This window comes from Hippocampus bargibanti, unplaced genomic scaffold (assembly GCF_051943395.1).
Source record: "Hippocampus bargibanti isolate YZ-2025 unplaced genomic scaffold, ASM5194339v1 Contig00195, whole genome shotgun sequence".
NCBI lineage: Eukaryota > Metazoa > Chordata > Actinopteri > Syngnathiformes > Syngnathidae > Hippocampus > Hippocampus bargibanti.
The window spans coordinates 4195-10752 of NW_028297063.1; the positions used below are offsets into that span (position 1 = coordinate 4195).

A 6558-nucleotide genomic window follows, 5' to 3' on the forward strand; every position below is an offset into this window, starting at 1 on the left:
GAGAGGAGCCAGATGAGGTGGCTCGGGCATCTGATTAGGATGCCCCCGGGACGTCTCCCTCGCGAGGTGTTCCGGGCATTACCCACTGGCAGGAGACCCCGGGGACGACCCAGAACACGCTGGAGAGACTATGTCTCCCAGCTGGCATGGGAACGCCTCGGGATCCGCCAGGACCAGCTGGAAGAAGTGGCTGGGGAGAGGGAAGTCTGGGCTTCCCTACTGAAGCTGCTGCCCCCGCGACCCGACCCCGGATAAGCGGCAGAAGATGGATGGATGGATAGTTCCTATGCTTGTCTGTGACTGTGTCCTTGAGAGCATTGAAAGGCGCTTAAAATGTAATGTATTATTATTATTATTATTATTATTATTATTATTATTATTATTATTATTATTATTATGTGGCACAGATGTCGCAATATGAGCCAATCGTCATCAACTTGCGTGGGCACGCAGCGGAGTTGCAAAGTTGCGCCAGTAGCTGTCAAAATGCGTCAATGACGCGAGGGCGCCGCCCACATGCATCCCTGCAAGCAACCATCCACGCACATATTGTATTCATTGATTCATGGAGTGATCAATCAGCAGCCATGCATGTTTTTGGAATACTGTAGATGGAAGAAAAGTGGAATCATGTGCATGGACAAAACTCATGCAGGCCCGTGGCGAAATCGCAAACTCCACACTGGGAGGTTGGAGCTGGAATTGAACCTCTGCACTGAGGCCAACGCGCTAACGTGGCGGCTGAACATGTTTCATAAATTCAAATGATTTCGCAATCCCTACTCCACACAAATGATCATCGCCTGTTAAACTGTCATCCTCATATAGAAGATCTGGCCTTGGACTAAATGTGATTTCAACAAAATGTCAGCATGTATTATTCAAAATAACTTTGTGATAATCACCATGAATATGAATAATTTTCCGTTCCTCGTGATTGGTAAAAATCCAGCCAAACGATCAGAATAAAAATCAACTTGCCGAATGCATATGCAAGGTAACTGCTAGCTAGCCTTCACACTGCTCATTAGCTTCCACGCTTGCTTTCTGCTGGCTCTCGCAGAAGTATATTGATGCTAACGTTAGCATGGGGCTTGTCATAGTAGCACTGACATTCGAGTGTTTCGTCCATGGTATTGTTTCATTCCAAATTAGAATCTATCAAATTAGAAGCTGTTCTCTCCACAAAGTCCAATCAACCTTATTGTTTTTTACTCGGCCACTTACTCAAATGATTACCTGTTTTGACATCACCGGCACCTAAATCAAGATCATCTAATCAAAATGGCGCTTTCCGCCAACCGCCGTCAGTATCATCCAATCAAAATTGCCCTTTCACAAGCCCAAACAGGAAATCTTCTTTTCCTCTTCTTTTCCTTTCAGCTTTTCCCTTCAGGGGTCGCCACAGCGAATCAATGTCCTCCATCTATCCCGGTTTTGTGCATCCTCTTCTCTCACACCAGCTACCTTCATGTCCTCTTTGACCACATCCATAAACCTCCTCTTCGGTCTTCCTCTTGGTCTCCTACTTGGCAGTTCAAGGCTCAGCATCCTTCTCCCAATATAGTCACTCTCTCTCCTCTGGACATGTCCAAACCATCTCAGTCTGGCATCTCTGACTTCGTCTGCAAAGCCTCTAATATGAGGTGTCCATCTAATGTACTCATTCCTGATCCTATCCAACCTGGTCATTCCCAAAGAAAACCTCAACATCTTCAGCTCTGCTACCTCCAGCTCTGCTTCCTGTCTTTTCGTCTGTAGCACAAGCCCAAACAGGAAATGAACAGCAAAAAAAGCCAGAATACATATTTACTTTTATCTGGTCATTTTGGTCTGTAAGGTAGGAAATCCGCCGATCGGCGGTACATTCTCATCCCTGGGAAGAGCTCATTAGCCAGGTTACAAATCTCTCTGTTCATGCAATGGCAACCTATTAAAATGTTGACGTTCTTTTTGTTTATGGATGTTGGTGCTTGGGATGTCCAGGGTGAGTGGTATTCAAATTAAGAAGACTCTGTTTGACCAATGTATCACTTCAATTTGCATTTAGTCTCGAGAAATAGCTTGGCAGAGGGCTGCAGAGGTTGGGCGTCGGTCATGAATGGCAATCTTCCTGTGTTCAGAGTGTCCCAACAAAGACCTCTGACACTGGAATCCAATGTTTAGGGTCATAATGAGAGAGTTGTCGAGAGAAAAGCAGCAAAGTGAATTGTGGCTGTATAGCGGTATAATTGAGTCAGGAAAATATTAGCTCTCTAGCTAGCTATTGGCTATTAGCTATCAATTAGCTAGCTAGCTAGGTTTCTAACTTTTTGAGTTATTCCGGGTTGAACGAACGCTGGCGCGTGTGGCTGCCGCTGCTCACCCACAGAAAAAAAACTTATCCTGTGACTGTAAAGTGACCGTGAGTTTTGAAAGGCGCTTAGAAATGAAATGGATTATGATTATTACTAGTTAGCTGGCTAGCTGGCTGTTGGCTATCTAGCTGGCTATCTGTTAGCCATAGGGCTGGCTAGCTAGCTAATTGAGTCAGGAAACATATGAGCTATCTAGCTAGCTATTGGCTATTAGCTATCTATTAGCTAGCTGGCTAGGTTTCTATCTTTTTCAGTTATTCCGTGTTGAGCGAAAGCTGACGCAGGTGGCTGTCACTGCTCACCCACAGAAAAACCAAATCCTGTGACTGTAAAGTGACCTTGAGAGTTTTGAAAGGCGCTTAGAAATGAAATGGATTATTATTATTATTATTATTATTATTATTATTATTATTATTATTATTATTATTATTATTATTATTATTATTATTATTATTATTACTGGCTAGCTAGCTATCTATGAGCTATCTAGCTGGGGATCTCATACCGGTCAACCTGGACGTTTTTGCCCTACAAAGTATATTTATCATGCATTTAAGACGTGTACGACGTACAAGAAAATATGTACGGAAAAACGCACATTTGTCAATTATGGGTACCATCCGGTAGACACCGACTATCACGAAACGGCAAATCAATCAAGTCAAACGAGTTCGCCACGAGTGGTTTGATGCTACTGTGCGTATGCGTCTGCCGCCTGGGGATTTCCCATTGCATCATTCATCATGTAATTTCATCATTTATTAAGAATTAAGAATTAAATAATAATAATAATAAAAATAACACCAATAATAATAAATAATAATAAATTAAGAATATGTACAGAATGATATAACGAAACACATGTACAATATAACATGTTAAACTACATAAATAAACACGTTTGGAAAAAATATGGTTTACGATTAGTTTGTATTTTGTCAGGGAAAATACGACATTTTGTAAGGGCATGGAGCTGTGGAGGTTGACAGTGTTCGGTTCAAATTCTTGTTTCTCAACGAAGTTCAGTAATAAAAATATCAGTGACGATGATAGATGGTGAACAAAAAACTACTTTATTCTAGTCAGACAGAAAAAGCACTTCTATCGTCTAGGCAGGAGCAAAGTCAGGGCACACGAACAAAGATAGGAACAAAGAGGAAGAGCTCCCGCTCTGACTAGTTTTTGAACGTCCACAGCAGCGATCTGTTGTCCAATCAGCTACGGACAACTCAGTGTTGGCTGGACCTAGACTGAAACTTGATAAGCGTTACATCCTGCTCTCGTACGGTTCGACTGATACTTTATTCCATGTAGTATAAATTGAACATGCAATTACATAATATGTACTAAACTAACATGGGATAACATAATACGTTTACTAATGTGCATAAACACTCTATCAGACAGGTATGCTATGTATTAGCTATATGGCTGGCTAGCTAGCTAATTGAGTCAGGAAACATATTAGCTGTCTCTGTTGGCTACTAGCTATCTATTAGCTAGCAAGCTAGGTTTCTATCTTTTTAAGTTATTCCGGGTTGAGCGAACACTGTTGCGTGCGGTTGCCGCTGCTCACACACGGAGAAACCTAATCCTGTGACTGTCAAGTGACGTTGAGCATTTTGAAAGGCGCTTGGAAATGAAATGGAATTAATAGACTATTCTTTTCATATGTCTAAATGGGAGCAAAAAATAAAAGGCTACAGCGAGCTAGCTCGCTAACCTGGCATGCTAACCACAAGACAAAAAATGAGAGACAAAAATGATATCGCGGATGGAACGGCGGACATTTTCTGTGTATGTGTCGGCCAGCCGCTCATCAACGTTGCGGCGGCTAAGAACGATTCAAACCCAAGAGAGTAATGACTTTCAGTCGCTAAGCAAAGGGTCATAAGGTCAACATTGACTTCTGGTGGCAAAGGTCACGAAGTGCAAAAGAGCTCATGTGCGTCTTCTCTTTGCTCCTCCTGGGCAGGCAGGGCGCCGCAACTCCTCTTTCGCTTTTCTGCTTCCTTGCTGCCTGCTCCTCCTCCTCCTCCTTCAAGGCCAACCTTCTCCTTGTCTCGGTGGCTACTTGTCCGCTCTGACATTTTGAGCGAGGAGTGACTTCCTGAAAGGAGGAGGAGATCAGGAGGATGTTGCTCGGCTCATCTCGTACCTGCATGGTGCGTCACAGGCTGGTCTCGTTCCGACTCCGGTTCTTCTTTGGGCTCCTCCTCCAAACACAGTTTGCCTGGACCACAAAGGTTCATCCATCGCTACATTGTTGCAATCACACTGTCGTGAAAAAGAGCACTATATTATTATAATATTATTAATAATAATATTAATAATAACAGCGTTTGAATGTAGCTACAAGGGGCACAAGCCAGTGTCTTATTGTGCCGGTCCCAAGCCCGGATAAATACAGAGGTTTGTGTCAGGAAGGGCATCCGACGTAAAAAAAAATTGCCAAAACAAATATGCGAATCAAACCTATGAATCCCATACCGGATCGGTCGAGGCCCGGGTTAACAATGGCCGCCATTGGTACTGTTGACCTTCAGGGTGCCAGTGGAAAATGGACTACTGTTGGTCGAAGAAGGAGAGGAGGGAGGTGTGTGAACTAAGAGTAGGAACTTTGAATGTAGGAACAATGACAGGTAAAGGTAGAGAGCTGGTTGACATGATGCAGAGAAGGAAGGTAGACATACTGTGTGTCCAGGAGACCAGGTGGAAAGGGAGCAAGGCTAGAGGCTTAGGGTCAGGGTTTAAGTTGTTCTATCATGGTGAAGACAGAAAGAGAAATGGAGTTGGGGTTATCTTAAAAGAGGAGTTTGTTAGGAATGTCTTAGAAGTAAAAAGATAGAATGATGAGTCTGAAGCTAGAAATTAAAGGTGTGATGTTCTATGTTGTTTGTGGGTATGCCCCACAAGTAGGATGTGAGCTGGCGGAGAAGGAGAAATTTTGGTTGGACTTTGAAGTCATACAGAACATACCGAGATGTGAGAGGGTTGTAATTGATGGAGACTTCAATGGACATGTTGGCGCAGGAAACAAAGATGATGAGGAGGTGATGGGCAGGTTTGGACTCCAGATGAGGAACGCTGAAGGACAGATGGTGGTTGACTTTGCTAAGAGAATGCAAATAGCTATTGTGAATACTTTCATACAGAAGAGACAGGAACATAGGGTGACCTATAAGAGTGGAGGCAGAAGTACACAGGTAGACTACATTTTGTGTCAACGGCGCCATCTAAAGGAAATCAGTGACTGCAAAGTAGTGGTTGGTGAGAGTGTAGCCAGACAGCATAGGTTGGTGGTGTGTAGGATGACGCTGGCAGTGAGGAAGATGAAGAAACAAAAGGCTGAATTGAGGACAAAATGGTGGAAGTTGAAAAAGGAAGAGTGTTGAATGACAATTAGGAAGGAGGTAAGCACTGGGTGGGAAAGAGGTCCTTCCAGATGACTGGCAAACTACAGCGAACATAATCAGAGACACAGGTCGGAAAGTACTTGGTGTATCGAGTGGAAGAAAGGTAGTGGACTTGGTGGTGGAATGGGGAGTTGCGAGTGTATACAGTAAAAGAGGTTAGCAAAGAAGAAGTGGGACACTGAGAGGACGGACGAGAGGAGACAGCAGTACAAGGAGATGCAGCGCACGGTTAAAGTAAAGGTGGCAAAGGCCAAAGAAGAGGCCTATGATGACTTATCTGCTCGGCTGGGCAGCAAGGAAGGTGAGACTGATCTTTACAGGCTGGCGAGAGAGAGAGAGATAAAGACGGTAAGGACCTGCAACAGGTTCGGGTGATTAAGGATAGAGATGGCAATGTATTAACAGGTGCCAGTAGTGTGATGGCAAGATGGAAAGAGTACTTTGAAGAATTGATGAATGAGGAAAATGAGAAGGAACAAAGAGTGGAAGACGTGAAGGTTGTGGACCAAGACGTAGCAAGCATTAGCAAGGATGAAGTGAGGAGGGCTATGAAGAGGATGAAGGGGGGGAAAGGAACTCGGTCATGATGATTTACCAATCGAGGTATAGAAGTGTCGTGGAGAGGTGGCGGTGGTGTTCCTGACCGGGTTATTCAACAAGATCTTAGATGGTGAACAGATGCCTGAAGAATGGAAACGAAGTGTACTCGTGCCCATTTTTAAGAACAAAGGAGATGTGCAGAGTTGTACTAAATACAGAGGAAAAAAGTTGATGAGCCATACAAT

General features: G+C 43.7%; 1 long non-coding RNA gene across 1 annotated transcript; it reads right to left on the minus strand.

The window, feature by feature from the left end:
• Nucleotides 1-398: 398 nt before the first annotated feature.
• Nucleotides 399-6098, minus strand: LOC148881214 (uncharacterized). The gene is made up of 3 exons (XR_016114113.1): nt 5337-6098; nt 4848-4925; nt 399-4634 (listed from the first exon to the last, which is right to left on the minus strand). It is a non-coding gene; the product is annotated as an uncharacterized LOC148881214 (long non-coding RNA).
• Nucleotides 6099-6558: the final 460 nt, after the last annotated feature.